General features: G+C 38.9%; 1 pseudogene; it reads left to right on the plus strand.

Moving 5' to 3' along the window:
* The first annotated feature begins 6,101 nt into the window (after nucleotides 1-6,101).
* Nucleotides 6,102-6,760, plus strand: LOC134735979 (large ribosomal subunit protein eL20-like; annotated as a pseudogene).
* The last annotated feature ends 11,530 nt before the right edge of the window (nucleotides 6,761-18,290 follow it).

Raw genomic sequence — 18,290 nt, forward strand, 5'->3', positions numbered from 1 at the left:
CTTCTCCAAAATTAAAATCACTGTGCTAAGACAAAGACACAATCAGGGCAGTGATGTTTTCTGTCCAAAAAATTATTAAAACATTACAGTGATTCAACAACATCTTCATTAGGAGATAGGCAAACAATGAAAGCGGTCAACACTTATTGCACGCTCAGTATGGGCCAGCCACTGCACTAAGCGCTTTCTCTTGTTACTTCTAGGCATAACAATGACCCAGCAAGATAGATTGAATGATTCTTCATTTTAGAGCCCAGGGAACTGAGAGCTAGAGATTATGTAAATCACGCAAGGTCACAGACCTAGTAAGAGGCAGATGTGGGATATGAATTTCCGTCTGTTCAACTCCAGAGTCGATGATTTAGATTTAAAATATTTAAAGTCAGACTCTGTTTTCTAAGTGGAAAATGGCATTTCAAGAAATCTCAAAATTCTATATCTGAATAATGTATCAGCTAAGACTCTAAGGCATTCAGGAGGCTGTCTTTTGGTTAAGGGGGGCTCCACCTGCATTGCCAGAGTCAGTCTAAGTATAATTATAGGTATCCGCAACCTAGAGAACAGCTGGTCAATTTAAAGTGCCCTAAGGATCACAAGCATGGTTCTGTTTAAATTTACAAGCTTATAGGCCAGTTGCTGTGGCTCATGCCTGTAATCCCAGCACTTTGGGAGGCCGAGGTGGGCGGATCACGAGGTCAGGAGATCGAGACCATCCTGGCTAACACAGTGAAACCCTGTCTCTACTAAAAATACAAAAAAAAAAAAATTAGCGGGGTGTGGTGGCGGGTGCCTGTAGTCCTAGCTACTCGGGAGGCTGAGGCAGGAGAATGGCGTGAACCCGGGAGGCGGAGCTTGCAGTGAGCCGAGATTGCACCACTGCACTCCAGCCTGGGTGACAGAGCGAGATTCCGCCTCAAAAAAAAAAAAAAAAAATTTTTACAAGCTTATTTTTTTGCCCACTTACTAAGTTTCAAGCCCATTTCCATCTTCTTTCACTGCCGTTTCTTGAGGCCACCTCTTTAAGCCACTTGCTTGGGTGCTTATAAATACAATGTCCCTCAAATGGGTACCTTTAATTGTCCCTCCTAATATCACTAGGTCGCTATCCATTCCTTTTTCATTGCTCTGGAGGGGTAGCTTAAAGCCTTATTTTGTGGACATAATGAAAACATGTCCACATGCCTCTAGACTAAGCTGTCTACAACTGAAGAAGTATGACATCCAACTAATTATAACTTAATTTTGTTATACCTTTATTATTATATATATATGTTCTAAGTCTTTTACATGGATCAACTTATTTAATCCTCATGGCAACCCTATGAAGGAGGTACTGTTGTTATCCTCATTTTATAGATGAGAGAACTGAGGTTCAGAGAAGTTAAGTTACTCGCCTAAAATTACACAGCTAGCAAGCTAAGTCTCAAGCCCAGGTCTATATGACCTGGTTTGACAAATAATTAATAGTATTATGTGCTATTACTTATTTTATTATACTAGTCTTGCTGCGCCTGGATTAGTCTTCCTCCAACCAGAATCTTGCCTTTATTGTTAGTATGCTCATTGCCTCCTCCCAGCTCTGCCACTTTGGTAAATAGCTGTCTAGTTTGATGGTTCTCCAATGAGCATCAATGTGTATCAGAATTACCTGGAGGCCTTGTGAAAACCTGGATTGCTGGGACCCATCCCTAGAACTTCTGACTTAGGAGGTTATGGAGCTTGGCAGGAGGAGGAGCAGTGAATTTGTATTCCTGACAAATTCCCAGGTGCTAGTCCAGAGACCGCATTTTGAGAACCATTGATCTCCTGTTATCACTCAATTAACCAGCTCTTCTTACAAACTGGTTTTCTCTTGAGCAACTCACTGTTTATTAAAACAGAACTAAATGTTTCCATTTTGATGTATTTAAAACATCACCTAAACACGTACATCTCCAAGTGATTTTTAAATTATTTTTAATGGACAATAATTGTGTATATTTATGGGGTACAATGTGATGTTTTGATCTATCTATACACTGAAGAAAGATTCAATCAAGCTAATTAACATATCCATCACCTCACCAACTTATCATTTTTTCGGGGCAAGGATGTTAAAAATCTATTCTTTCAGCTATTTGGACATATATATTATTATTAACTGTGGTCACCATGAAGTACAATAGATCACTAAACTTATCCAAGTGATTTTTTAAGAGCAGTTTCATTGTACTGTGTCTTGATTGTATTCTTGAACCTAAGTAGTTTGGCACGCAAATGTGGTTTCAGGGATTTACCTCCAGTTAATTCCCCCAATGGCTTACAGCCCGCCCCCACCACCATTCACATCATACCTGAAATACTTTATGTGTTATTTAACTTGATTAAGGAAATGGTAAATTGAAACTTATTTACTACGAGAATACTTAGTGACAGGCAATATGGCTTGGGGATTAAGTACAGGGACATTGTAATTAGACTTGGGTTTGAATCTCAACTTTGCCTAATAACTAGCTGTGTAACTGTGCTCAAGTGAAGTAACTTCTCTGAGCTCTATTTCTTGTACAGTGGGGGATGATAATGAAATCACCCTCATGAGGCTATAAATAAGATTATGTATGTATAGCACATCCTATCATGCCAGGTATTTAAAAAAAATAAATAGCTGGTTTATGTTAGTGATTGCAAACCTCTAATCTTCAGGCCCGTGATACTCCAAAAATTGTTGCAAGAGATCAGTGACACTGTGTGCATGCCAAAATAAAATCTCAAAGATAGAATTAATAAGAAGTAGCATGTATATATGTACAATTCATTTCCAATCTAATCTATTAATTAGTAAAATACAAATTCACTTAGAGGTATGACTAATGATATGATAACTTTCTGTCATTATGTAGTACATTTTCATCAGCAGATATTAAAAGACCAACTTTTTTGATATTTAAGAAAGATCTTCACACTTTAAAAAGTTGTGAAGCACTGGATTATCTGAATAGTCTGTTAATGCACTATCCCCTAGCAAAGAGCAGACCTTTGAAAGAGGGGAGGCCAGGTCAGCTTTGATGAGCAAAGGAGACAGAGGACATTCTAGAGCATGGGGTATTGCTTAAGGAGAGCATGATGTGGAGGGCTGGCTGCTGTAGTGGGGGCAATCTGAGAAACCCAGGGCCAGTGGGAGTATATTAGTCAGGGAAGAGCAGGAGCAATAATGCCAAGATGTCCAGGGAATCTACCAACCAGCTCATCTGTTCCTAGGTGACTAAGGATTTCAAGTGAACAACCAGACACACCAATAGTGTATCTAGCTTTAGAGAAGGACTATGAAAATTCATTAGGATAGCAGAGCATGTCTTCCTGAAGGACTTGGGTGCCTAAAGTGGGAAAATGCATTGTTGCTTTATTCTAATTGCATTATTCAGTCAAATCCCTTCAAGATGATCAGCAAACAGCCCCTGAAATAGGAAAATATTGGTGGCAGGAGTGAAATTTAGAGTTGTTTTGATAGAATAATTTTCTTCAGGGGTTTGGACTCTGATTGCTACTTACACTGAGTGAAAGTATTGCTGAATAAGGTGCTGAGTAAATGCAAGTTGTCATTAAGAGGATCGTGGCTAGTATCATTAAATTATATCCATTATTCAGATAAATGTTGCGTGCCTTCCTAATAATCTGCTTCCTTATCGACTTGAGCATTTAGTTGTTGTTGTTTTTTGTTTGTTTTGCTTTGTTTTTTTTGTATTTATGTAAGAGAAAAGGGGCAAGTGGTACTCATAACATCTTGCCAGAGCTTCATAGATGACATGAGTATTTGTAAATAGGGTTAGAGTTATATATCTTTTCCTAGTCTAGAAGTGCAAGCTTAAGTTTGCATTCATTATTTGACACAGTTTGGTTATGGTAATAGTACATGGTTTGGTAGCAGTTTAGGGTTGATTTAGATGAGAAAGGAACAATTGTGTTTCATATTTTTATTTCTAGGAATAGCTGAATTCAGTTTCATGTAATTGGTACTCAGAATACAGCTATCCAAGCCTTTCTTTATAGTTTCTCTTCCATGTTTCCATTTTTATTTCCACCCACTCCTATATAGGGCATTAAAAAATGTATCTCTATAACCATTTAAAAATATGTCTGTAAATTTTCCACCCAGTAGATTTTACAACAAATATTTATTCTCAAAATAGCTTCGCCCTGCAACCCAAAACACTCCTGAATTATTTTGCACTCATATCTACCCTTCCTACCATCCCTTAGTAAGGGCTCAGAGAATGCAGACTCATTAACATCAGCCTAAGGAAAACAGCATCACAAAAATCAGTCCAAGGCTGGGCGCGGTGGCTCACCCCCGTAATCCCAGCACTTTGGGAGGCGAAGGCAGGTGGATCACCTGAGGTCAGGAGTTCGAGACCAGCCTGGCCAACTTGGTGAAACCCTGTCTCTACTAAAAATACAAAATTTAGCCGGGCATGGTAGCACATGCTTGTAATCTCAGTTACTCGGGAAGCTGAGGCAGGAGAATTGCTTGAACCTGGGAGGCAGAGGTTGCAGTGGGCTGAGATTGTGCCACTGCACTCCAGCCTGGGTGACAGAACAAGACTACGTTTCAAAAAAAAAAACAAAACAAATAAAAGAAGAAAGAAAAATCAGTCCACTTTCAAAGAAAAGTTATAATATGCATTGTAAAACTGGATAGAACTGATTTGTACTCTTCTTTATAGTTAATACTTCTATGAAATAATATATTTAATAAATTTTATATGACTATCACCATTTCACGTAATTGTTTTCGTTGTTGTGAAGGCCCGCACAATTTTAAATCATTTCAGCCACTGTATGCACAGCTTTGTGTTTTGCTTTTTCAACTAACACATCAGTATTTTTCTATGTTTGTTCATAGTACAATTTTCTAATTTTTAATGGCTGTTTGATATTCCGTCTTGTTTATTCAGTATAAGTTACTTAGCCATTCCCATTATCTGTTGTATTTTAATAATTTGTGAGGTTATTCATTTATTTTCTATTAAAGCAGCTAGGCAAAAGTTTGACTGTGCAGTCACTGTCCTCTAGAATATCAATCCCTAAGTGTTTCTGCTTGACTGTTCTACCTCTCCCATTTCTACCTGGGTCAATCTGAATTCTGCCACGTAACACATGGTTACCCAGTGAAAGATCTTTACACACGGTATATTAGGTTGCTAGGGGAAACTTACAGTAGCAAGCTTTCTGTTTGCTTATTTCACATACATTCTCTCATTAATTCTTCTCAATGTGTCTATAAGAAGGCATTGAATTATTTACAAACACTTGGGATAAAGAAGGATAGGAAGAGTTGCCTGCTGTTGGGGAGGAAGAAAGGAAAGAATAATGGAGGTGACGGATTCATTAAGTTCATAACAAGCTGTCCTTGCAGGAGGTAAGTCTGTTAGGATATCTTCTTTTCCTTCTCCTACCCCGACTCTAAAATTTCGTCTGAACCAACTCTTCTGCCTGAACTATAAATCTCTGCCCTGTGAACAATGTATTAATATTCAAATATTTCTTGTGTAAGTGAATACAACCACCTTCATATCCACACATGTCTGTGCTCAGTTTGGCAATGAATCACCTTTTAAACATCCAGAACAATCAGTCAGATAAGGATCACCTTTGATTAAGATCTTCTCTGCCAGGCCCTATTGGAATAGGTGCCAGCTTCTCACTACTTAGAGCTTACGATTGTGCACAATGACAGCTAAGATTTGTCTGGGCAGGAACATATTTTTCCCACTCTTAAAGTCAACATTTGAGGTATTTCTAAGTGGAAGAAATTCCCTTTGCTCTTTCTGACTTTTCATTCAGTTCAAGCTCTCCGTCTTTTGTAAGAAATGTTGTTCTCCATCCTGCTGAAGCATTAGGTTGCTGTTTCCCCAGGCCAATCAGTCTGAAGATAACTTTATGATGCTGCTAGAGCATGATACCATAGTTTATCCATTCTTCCTGATTTCATCAGGGTGCCTGATGCTTGTTAGATAACTTTGGGGATGCAGACTGTTTGGTCCAGCCTTGTTGCAATCAGCAGTTTTTAGCAATGACTACCTAGACTTATCTTTGAGATCTTTGATAATTTAATCAGTAAAAACATGACATGGCCTTTTGTAGGCTGCAGTGAGTGCAGATAGAGTGCCACGAAGGCCTCTGGCACGCTGCAAGAGTAAAAGGTGGCAGGGCACTGCCTGCCCACTCCCAAGTGCTACATGCTTCCCCTCTACCACATGCAAATCTTTGCACTTAATCATGTCATTGCCAAGTCCCGCTTCTGGTACTTTGTATCTCAGCTAAAGAAGATGAAGAAGTCTTTGGGGGAAATTGTCTTGTGTGGGTAGGTATTTGAGCAATTCTGTCTGCAGGTGAAGAACTTCAGCTTGTGGCTGCACCACAACTCATGCAGTGGCACCCATAACATGTACCAGGAATACCTGGACTTGGCCACTGGGGGTGCTGTCACCCAGTACTACAGAGAAATGGGTGCCCAGCAATGTGGTTGGGCCCACTGGATCCAGATTGTGAAGGTAGAAGGGATCTCGGCCAGCAGGTGCCAGCAATCAAACAGTTCCACAACTCCAAGATCAAGTTTGTGCTGTCCCACCGCATCCTGCATTGTCAGCACAAGCCACACTTCACCACCAAGATGCCCAGCCCAACACCTTCTTTTAGGTGTAGGGCCCTCTCACTCCTGGTCTGCCCAAATAAACCCAAAAACTTCCAGGTGCTAAAGAAAATGCCCAGGACATGGTGTTGAAATATGCAAAGAGTTGATACCATGTGGGACATCTGATGACCTTAGTATACCACAATAGTCTTTATTGTAGTGGACACAGAGAAGGAACTCAAAGACTCTTTTTGATGATCCTGACATAATCAGGAGGAGACAGTGAACAAACTTTATTTCACAGGAGGCTCTGATGATGAGTGGTAAATTTAGGATATGTTCAAGATTATTCTGCTTTCCTCCTTTTACAATAAGTCAAGTATTCATTAATCAACCACTCTAAGACCTTGTGCAAAGCACTGTGGGAGATATGATGATCTATTAAACTGGGTTTTCTTCTTTCAAACTTAAATTCTAGTTGGAGTGACAAGACCTGAAAAATTAGGTAACACAGGAGATAAATAGTTCAAGGCAATAATAGAAGAGGTGTCATGAGACAAAACATTATTATTTGACAAATGAATGGCACAGACAAGCGTTCTAGAGGTTGCAAGAAGATAGAGCTGAGAGGCATGCTAATATAGTGCCTTTTTCTCCTGCTGTTTTCTCTGCCTAAAATGTCCAGTGTATACATCCCTCTCCATCTGTAAAATTCCTATTTCTCTTTTGAGATACAGTCATTGCCTATTCAGTGCAATCTTCATCAGCCCACCCAGAGTTAATCACATTACCTCTCATAAGCCCATAGAATCTTAGACTCACTGAGAGTATAAAAGCACATGTTAATGCCTAGTGTTCCATTATTGGAACGCTAAGCATGTGGGAATTATTTATATCCTACTGCTCAAGGTCATCACCACGGTCTGATTGAAGAATTAAATTGCAACCTCAGGCATAAATGGGTTTATTATTCCCTATAATTATTCACTTACACATTGGATTCCTCTACCAGACTGAGACCTTCAAGGGTAGGGGCAATTTGATATTAATTTATCTTTCTGTCCCAAGAACCTACCTTAGAATTGGACACATAGTGTTCAGTACATTTATTGAAGTGAAATGAGTGTAGTGGAAAGAGTACTGGACTTGGAATCAGAATTAAAACTGTCCTGGGCTTGGTAAATGTTTGTTTTTCTGAAATGTGTGTCATGTCACCTCTCTGCACTGAATAAAATGATCTCTAAAGTTCTTGTAGCACTGAAAACTGTGCAATCCTAGCCTGGGAGTAGTTATCAAAGGTTTTCCATAATTGCTGTTGATAACAAATAATAATCACAACAGTTAACATTTACTGCATACTTACTATGTGCTAGGCATAGAACATGAATTATGTTCTTCAACCCTCAAAATAACCCTATGTGGTAGGTACTATTACACTCATTTTCCAGATGAAGCCAAGACTCCAAGAGGTTAATTTGCTAGAAGTCACACAGCTAGAAACTGTTGAAACAGAGACTCTAGTTCAAATCTTTTTGAACCTAGAGGCCTTTGCTCTTAATAGCCACACTAGTCATTCTCAACCCTGGCTGCATATGAGAATCACCAGGGAGTTTTTAAAAAATAGTGATAGCCAGGCCAGACTCTGCAGAGATTCTGGTTCAATTGATCTGGGATGAGGATTAAACATTGGCAGCTTTTAAAAGCTTCCCAGGAGATTCTAATATGCCACCAGGTTTGAGAACTATTTCATTACATTACTCAGCCTTTGAGACTACACCTGGGCCTTGTAAAATTTTGCAGTTTAGATGGACAAGAGAAAGAAGGACATTCTGGATAGGAATTCTGTTTAAGCTTTAAGGTGATACACAACTATCCGAATGTGTTTTATTTCTCTGAAGCAGGTGCCCTCTTTTGTATCAAAGCTACTTACAGCTGAGTATATATAGGCCAGACTTAGTTCCTGATGCAATTGCATTTGGAAACAGTTTCAAGAGTTTCCTCAGTTCAGAAACGGATGGCTTCTGCACTGGCTGCTATTAGGTCGTCTGCCACTCTTCTGACAGAGGTCAACAGGAAAAACTACTTCCTTGTGTAGGGACAGCAGGTTGGTTCTCTTTGCCCCTATAGTAGACTGAAAACCTGTCAGTTTCTAAGCAACCGTTTAAATCTGGAATTCATGAATCAGATTACCTGACTGAGAAAGCTGGAATGAAGAGAATTTTGAAAAAGGCATGGAATGGCTTCCCCTTCCTTTATGGTACAACACTTGTCATGGGGCTGGCTTTACAGCATTCTTGAAGACATTGTTCTCTGGTCACTGCAGTAAAAGAAGCAGCTTCTGTGGAGTTTTGTTGGCTGCTGCTGCTGAGGTTGGGGATAGTTTCCTGAGGATGGTATACCTGAGGGAATAGAGAACAACAAAGAAGTTGGTAGTAAAATGATATTACCTTCTGCATGTGGCCATTGAGAGGATTAACTGAGATAATCCACGTAAAGGGGTTAGCATAGTGCCTGGTCCGGAGGTAGTCCTCTGTAAATGCTGTTGGCTGCTTGTATTTCTGTGTATTTGTCAAAACAGGATAGTGATAAGATGGCAGAAAGATGCCAACAGATACAGTTTGAGGTGATGTTTCTTTTATGACAAAGGATTAGAAACTAGAGGGATGGTATGTATAGCAGCAGATAGGGCACCATGCTTCCTGGTGAAAGCATGGCACTCAGATTTCTGCAAATTTCCTTGGGGGTATGCAGCTGTGGGTGACACCACTTGCCTGAAATAAGGATTTTGTCAGGGTCTAGAAGGTCCTTTTGCCATTTTTACTATATTTTACTTTAATCCTTTCCTGATACTTCCCAACTATTTTTCAGACTCTGACTACAAATCTACCTACTCACCAAGGTCAAATAAATGACCACAACTCTTTCACATTCTTAAGTATTTATGGGAATAATAGGTGAGGGGAAGCTCACTTTGCAGGAAACATCATTTAGTCGGATAGGCCTGTTTGAGGTCTACCCCTGCAGGGCTCTGGTGATGCTTTGGAATAGGGTTTATCTTTATTAGGAAGTAGTAAGACCTTGGCTTCAAATGAGAACAAAACATCTCTTAGGAGAGTTTTTTCCTTTGAAAATGCTCAATATAAAATAATGCAAACTTGTAAAAATTTTAATTAGTACAGCAATGTATAAGAATTAAAAATCCCTGTTCTGTTTTCCACAAGCCCACCATCAGTCTCAACCCCCCAGATGATCATGGTTAACTCTTTGTCATGCATCCTTCCAGATCTTTCCCCATCCATCTATAAATAAATATATGTACAAAACTAGGATTCCACTATAGTATATAGTATCTGTTTTCCCTCTCACATAATAACATGTCTTGGAGATTTTTCCTATGTTAATACATTGGGCTCTGTATCTTTTTTTTTTTAAAGCAACTATATAATGTAAATAGACTTTTGGTTTTGTTCCCTTTTTTATCTTTATGAACAAAACGTTTTTAAATAAAAACAGCACTTATGTGTTAATCCAATTATCTAACTTCATACAGCCAATAAGTGGGGAAGTCAAGATTTGGACCAATGTTGGCTGATTCCAGAACTCATGGTATTAACTGCTAGGCATTGCTGTCATTTCCACAAGTTATTTTCACTCTAGTTTTCTAATGTAGGCAGTAGTTATGAGGCAACAATTAAATCTCAGAGTTGAAAGGAACCTTTAAGACAAGTTATTTAGTTTAACCTCTCACTCTGCAAGCAAATTGTTAGATGTTTACTTATTAGGAAAAATCATTCCTGAAACTTTATTTTGGCCAAATAAAACTCCATTAATTTGCATTTGCAGTGGTAGAAACTGTGGGTTGCTTAAACAATAGTTTATCTTGCCTCCTTTAGATTTTATATCACCATTTTTTCATATCATAATCCTCCGACATAGGTAGAGTAGGCTATTATGCCCATTTCATAAATGGGGACACTAAGGATCAGGGAAATTAAGAGACTTTGATTTATACAGTCAGTTGTGGAAGGCCACTTGAATGGCAGGCAAAGCACCTTAGACTTTCCCCTGAAGGGAGTGAGGAGTTATTGAAGACTTTTGAGCAGGATTGAGGTTATGGGTTTAGGTGGATGGAGGTCAGTAGGTGGTAACATGACAACTGGAAAACATTAGGAATAGGAGTCGCAAGAGCCAAGTTAGCAAGCCAAGTCAGCCATTCAAGTGCAAGTAGATAAGGAGCATGATTAATCTTGATAGTTATCAGGCTTGAAAGAAGAGGATAGATATAAGAAAAAGTAAGAAGACAATCTTGCTGGAGATGGGGGACTGGAGAGAGAAAAGAGGTAAAGATGATTCCAGAGATATTGGCCAGAAGAAAATCAATGTTGGAGGGAAGAATAGTTTGGATTAGTTGTTGAATGCTGGCAGTTAGATATTTAAGTAGAAATGCGAAGCAATCTTTGGAAAATGTAGGACTGGGACTTGGGTGAGAGCAGTTCTGAGGTTCAGCATCAAGAGTGGTCTACCTTCACAGAGCTTTTCACACACTCAGGACATTAGGTCTGAAAAGGGATCTTAAAAGTCATGTACTTGAGGTCCCTCATTTTACAGATAAGACCAATAGATGATATAAATTGCCCAGGGCTTCACATAGTTCCTGAGAGGTGATGATAAATCAGATCTTTTGAGTCTTAGTTCTTTACTTTTACCTGAAAATGAGAAGTTGCAAACTGGTAATGGACCACTGATAGTTATGTTTGGCCAGTAGGGTTATATTACTGTTCAAAAATACTTGCTGCCTCTCTCTGCCCTGCCTTCCCCTTAACATCAACCTTAGCCACATGGCTTACTTTGGTCAATGAAATGTGAGCAGAAGTAATATGCATTATTTTTGAGATGAGCATTAAGGCAAAATTTAAGTGTATAATCCACTAGATTTTCTTTTCCTTCTATCATGAGGTCATCAATATTCTAGATAGAAGTAGCTCTCTCAGCTTGAGCCCCAGACTGAACATGATATGGAACAGAGACACAACTTACCTATGATGGGAGATGATATACGTAACAAAAAAATTTTTGTTGTAAGCTAAGATCTCAGGGTCACGTGTCAATGCAGCATAACCTAGCCTGTCCTAACTAATACAGCCTACAACATTCTGAAAAACTGAATCAGTGGCTAACATTTAAAAATTTGGAGAGTTAACAGAAAAATCGAGACTTCAGGTTTCTGATGAGAAATTGGAAGAGGTGGCAACATTTAGCCAACTTACATACACATGGCATGAATTGTCTGAGGTTGCATAGCAGTTCTTCCCTTAGAAATTTGTGTTGACTGTAGTTTATACTCAGTATCCACTATTCCTAATTGTATCTTATACCCACCCATTTTTTCTTTATTTACATTTACATATTTACATATTACATTTATTTACATTATCTGCCTGGGCCTTGCAAGCATTTGAATTTGCCACCCTGGCTTTATTATAGCTTTCCACTCCTCGGGGAGAAAATGCTACAGACAAAAACAACAGAGGACTGGAGACGGAAATTTAGATAGTACCTACCTGTAAGTGTGAGAAAAAGAATCAGTAGAGAGACAAATAACTGCCTAGAAAAGTAACAGAAAAAAAACCCCGAATTGCATAGTGACCAAAACAAACAAACAAGGAAGAGTCAGGAAAGAGGGATGATCAACATCAGGTAAAACTACAGAGTTCAAGAATAAAGGTAGTGAAAAAAAGCAGGTCACATGTAACCCATTAGGGAATAATTGCAGTGCTTTGGTGATTACGGAAGCCAGAGGATAAGAGATTAAGGGGAAAGTGCTGCTGAGAGGATGGAGGCATTGAGATAATTTCTTTTTTAATGTTTGGTATTGAGTGGAAGGAGAAAAGTAATTGGTCTCTAAAATGGCAGCAGAATCAAGCCAAAGACTATTTTCTCCCTCTTTTTTTTTTTCTGTTTTTGAAAGAGGGACAAATTTTTGCAAAGCAGAGTAAGGAGGAACCAGGTGATTGAGGGAGCAAAGTCTGGGAGATGTCTGGGAGGTGTGGACGGAGAACACACCTGATGCAGTTATTTTAGAAATAAGGGATAATAGACTTTCATCTAAGTCTGCTGACATAGTGTATGGGGTCTTAGTGAATCATCAGGAGTGACTCAGAAGAAGCAGTGTCTGGGTCCCACAATGGGTATTGGGTAAGGGAAGAATTATGACCTTGTCTAGAAGTTCATTGAAGGTCTGCTGTCTCTGGTTACAGTTTTGAATGAAGAGCAGACAGGCAGTGAAGGATCTGATCACTGAGAGACTGAATGCTGTTTGTGGCAGGAACCTGAGCCCTATGCTCAGATATAATCTTAGTGCCATTCTGGCCCTCTTTTCTGTCAGTTCTGCAATTGTACTAATAAGAAATGTCTCTTGTCTCCCATAGGTTAATGAGTTTGGGGAGGAAAAATGCAGAGTTTACTATGATGGCAGGAAGGGCAATGCAAATGGCCTGCTGAGAAACTTGAAATGCACCAAAGGGCTTTGAATTTCATTTCAACCGACAAACATTCTGCTCATCAAACAGCACCCCCTGAAGAAGCAATTCAGAATTACTAAATATACTAAATTCAGTAGTTTTCAACCTGTGATCCTAGACACCTGGAAACCCTGCTGATGATCTGCATACAGAGTCCTACACTATTAGTGCTTACGATATGACAGTGTCTATATTTCTGTCAATGACATAAAATGGGAACTTACTTATGCTGTATTACCATCTCATTATTATGCTTGGGTTTGGGAAAAAAATGCAACTGACCCATAGACCTTCCCTGAAATGCAACAAAAAGAAAGCCACTCTGTGTCATGATGTTTATGGAGACCATGCTGTCATTCCTACTATGACCACAATGAGAGTATTACCAGGGACTTCCTGATGGGGTCTTAGTGAAGAATGAAGACAAGATTGTTCTGGTTTTTTTTTTTTTTTTCTGCCTTAACAAGAGCAGCAGCACTTATCTCACTACATCCAGTAAAGTCTGTTTTGTGGAGGCATACAGGTGGAGAGGGGACTTGGAGATGAAAGCTGGTAATAGGTGGCCCATAGGATCATTTGCCTATGGAAGGGATTGAAGAATAGAAACAAAATTATAGTCACTATTTAAGTGTTATGGGGTTTGAATTATGTGTCCATTCTGTTAGCAGATTCATTTTTCTGAGTGTAGAATGGGGCCACAATATAGAAGAGGAGGGTAGTGTGGTGGTGGGAAATGTTCTGCCTCGGGAGGGAGGGAAGGATGTGTAGAGAAGGAAGGGACGGATTTTTGGACTATAGAGTAAAAAGCAAAGAGAGAATGACTGGTTTTCAACTGTGTTTGAATTTATTGTTTCTTCTTATGTCACTGGACTATGCTAGGCACAAAAATTAAGAATTAGCACAATGAGCAGGGCCCATATTCTCTTCAGCTTATTCACTCAACTATAACAGTGACAACTGGGGATATTCTATTAGAGCACTAGATTACTTCTCAGAATAGCAACTGTTTTCCTTGATTACATGAATGTTGTAAGTGATGTACTGATTCATACTTTTATGGCTGGCCTCATATGGGAGATTGAAAAATCCTTTCTGAGGAAGTGGTATTTATACAGGGACCTCAAGGATGAGTAGGAGCTAGTCAGCAGTGGTGGGATGGGGAGAAGGGATTGCTTTAGGAAACAGTATGCATGTACAATTGTCTTGGGAAGGGAAGGAGCAAGGAATGCCTAAGGATTTGAGAGAAGATCAGTGGAGCATGGTGAATAAATAGGAGAGTGGTATCAGATGGGGCTGAAAAGGTAGACAAACACCAGAAGCATAAAGATTTTTTTTGTGGGACTCAGCTTTGAACATTCATTGAAAGCAAGTTTATGAATATTATTAGATATGTTGTATTAGAAAATCTTCATATTCTCGGGCTTGTGTTGTATGTATGGTTACTTGTTTGATCATTCATTCCAACAAGCTGATGTTAAATATCTGCTATATGCCAAGTGCTTTGTGCCACAGAGTTGCATACCTCCCAGATCTGTGTAAATTTCAGCTGCCACCAACAATGTGGTCACTTTTTCAGTCCTTTCCTTAGGATAACATCAGACTCAGCTTCTTTTCATTATTATTATCTTATGTATAACATTGCTGGTTTGAAGAACAGGGCCCAATGCCAGTGACCTCTGCTGCCAGCTATCCAGAAAATATTTTCCAAAACTCTCCTTAAGCTCCTGGTAGGCAAGGGCAGGAGAGAGAAAGGAAACTGCAGCTGTGTCTTCATGCCAGTAAAGCAGCATTTGGAGAGTTATTAGGCTTAGTTCTTGCAGCTCTTTTCAGCTATGAGCTTTGACAAAGAGTCCGTAATTGTCATTTTGAAGGTCGGTGGATGTCACTTCCTTCCTCCTTGGTCTTTCTAGTTTTTCTTTATTTAGACTGTTTTTTCCCCTACTGCCTTTTTCCATTTGTTCCATCTCTTTTATTCAGTTATCCTAGCCATCTCTCTGAGCATGGGTACCAGGGGTAAGGACCCTATTCTCAGTAACGGGGAAAGAGGAGCTGTACTCAGATAGGCTAGCCCTGACCCAGGAATGCACCTCTGCAGACATCTTTATCCTCCTTCACAAATAGTATTTGTGCTGAAGGAATCAAGTCAATGGCAAAGAAAAACTGGCTTTCTTACCTGGATACCTATTTAAGAAGTTTTCTCCACTTACTCTGGCCTTTACTAATCTGACCTTTCTCTGAACTGTATCATACATCCCCACTGTGAATAAGAACCATATGATTTGCCTCTTGATGGTTTGTTGTATTGAATTAGTTTCTGAATATTTAGTATTTATTGATTTTGTTTCCCTAACAGGATTTGAAATTCTCTTGGGAAAGGGACTATAACCATACTTATATCTTATTATCTTAGAGATGATCAAAATTGCAGGCATGCAGTTTAGCCATTCAATGGATATTTGACTGATTTAACGAGACCTGCCACTTTATTGTACAAAGCAATCTAACATAGAGGAAGACTTTTAGATTCCCACTACCATTTATTTGATTATTAAAAGACAGTAGAATTTTTGACAATGATTCTATTGTCACCCTCCCTCAGTTGTCTTTCTACTGGTAGACCTGTATGTAGGCATGGCTTTAGATGAAACATCTATTTCTTTGTGTCAAATTCTGCTCCTTTGTGTGGCAGTCTGCATTATACAAGAATGCCCTTGCCTTATTTCTACATCAAAGAAAGTGAGAGCCAAGAAATGTTCTTAATGAGTTCTTTTTGGTTCTTATGCCCTCTGAAGCAGCCCAGGAGGAAGAGAGGACAATAATAGGGGAGGACAGCAATATAGGGAAGTAGGAAGATGGTATAAATGAAAGGGACAGATGTCACTTGAGGCCTCAAATTAACTTCATCAGATCTTTGAATTGCTGCAAATAAATGGCAAGTGCGGAGCAGGGAGCAGTATGTGAAGAAGACATTCTTTGGTCTTGGCAGCCTGTGCTTGTATAACAAAGATGAGAGATGGAGTTGCTAGTATTCTCTGTTGAAGATGTAGGAGTTCAATAGTGGAGAAAAAAGAAAAATCTAAGAAAGCAAATAATTGGGATAGGGAAAGGGGATTATGTTTGTTTTCTATTTCTGTTGTAACAAATTACAACAATCTTGGTGGTTAACACAACACACATTTATTATTTTACAGCACTGGAAACCAGGAGTCCAAAATGGGTATCACTGAGAAAAAAACAAGATGTGGGCAGGGCTGCATTCTTTTCTGGAAACTCTAGGGGAGAATTCGTTTCTTTGTCTTTTTCAGCTTCTTGAGGGTGCCTGAATTCCTTGGACTGTGGTACCCTTCCATCTTCAAAGAACCAACTAACTCTGGACAAACTCTGGTGAAGAGTATGTACGTGACATAGGAGATACGGGGCAGGAAACACCGAGCGAAAGCCAATGAGCTTCTGAAGATATAAAATAATTTATATTTTATGAGAGACAAATGGCTTGAGAGCCTAGTCATGCTGCTTTAAAATAATTTTATGTTTTTTAATGCATATGAATACATTTATACATGTAATGTGTTTCTGTTAGAGTGAAAGTTAGTACTGTTTAGTTCTGTGATTTAATACATAGTATAAGATAAAGTCCATGGACACAGTTTTGTGAATAATCTTAAACTTAGCCTTCTTTTCCCAGAGCTAATTGTTTAATGCTTTCTTCACCCTCTGCTTTATAGCCTTCTGTTTCATTCTGGGACACATTCCACCCCCCTCATTTTTTTTTTTTTTTTTTTTTTGGTTCCTAGCCTTTTCCCTTTGTACCTCTACTGACATCATACGTGTTTTTGATAATTTAATAAAATACATAGAGTCAATCACAGTATATATACAGTTTTGGGGCAAAAAATCTGTTTAGGAAGACTTCTAAAATATTTCATTCCATGCTAGTTAAAATTTAAGTTTAAAGATAATATTTTTACAGTTCCCTGTAGCCAATTCCCTAGAACCTCTTTAATTTATATTCTATTTCTAATTCCACTTCTGATGCTTCAGTGCTCTGACATGTGGCCTGCTTAGAAAAAAAATAACTTTGTTGAGGATACTATATGACTCGTGACTTTTCCCTAACTTGCTTTGGTCAGAGCCATGGATTTAATTTTTATGTGGGCTACAGTGTAATTCTAATTCATGACTATAGTCTGTACTCTTTATCCTGGGTTATTTTACAAAAGGAGTTTAGATTAACCACCCCCAAAGTGACTACATGTATACAAGCTTTCTATTTCTATTATTGGAGAAAGAACTCCTGAGTTTCTGCCCTACTGATAGTGAATCAATACTCCCATAATTGTACATAGAGGAAGGCATGCAGTGAGCCCTTCAGACAAAATGCTTTCATCAGTCTCCTTAGTCTTTGATTAGTCCTTCCTTCCTAGAATGACCTCATCTCTCTCAGAATGACTTAAAAAGAAGCATAGCTTTAAAAAATGAGAATAACTGCTAATGACTTTATGATCCTGAGGCAAAGTTTTCTTTGCACAATAAATGCTTAGTTATGATTTGATAGTCAAATGTAGTGATGGAAAAATGTATGATAGGCAGTTTGAATCAGTCAGTGTAGAAAACTCAGAAAAGAGGAGGTATAGCCCAGTGGTTAAATTTGGGGGCTCTGGAATCATGAAGAGTTGGTTTGGGTTCTAAGCTCAACACTTAATGGCTTTATGACCTTAAACAGTTACTTAACCTTTCTGAACTTAACTTTCCATATGTGTAGTATTGCCTATCTTAGAGGGTTAATTGCATCACAGGGAGATTTTCATTGAAGGCTGTTTCCCTAAGTAAGTTGGTAGCTGCTCTGAAGTTTCACTAAGAAATCAACTTGCAAAAAGCAGATAATAGGAGAAAAGACATATACATTTATTTAACATATGTACATGGGATCCTTTAGAATGAAGACCAAAAGATACAGGGGAACTGTTAATTTTTATGCTTAGGTTCAACAAAGTATGGACAGCTGTGTAGAAACATGATTGGACAAAAAGTGTATAATTTAATGAATAGGTTGTGTGGGGAAACCCAGCAAGTCCTGTCTGTCTAGATTCTTCTTGTCCTCTCTGAGCACACGGTTCTTCCTTCTGGGCATGGGGCAGGACCCTCTCTGGAATGGAAGG

This window comes from Symphalangus syndactylus, chromosome X (assembly GCF_028878055.3).
Source record: "Symphalangus syndactylus isolate Jambi chromosome X, NHGRI_mSymSyn1-v2.1_pri, whole genome shotgun sequence".
NCBI lineage: Eukaryota > Metazoa > Chordata > Mammalia > Primates > Hylobatidae > Symphalangus > Symphalangus syndactylus.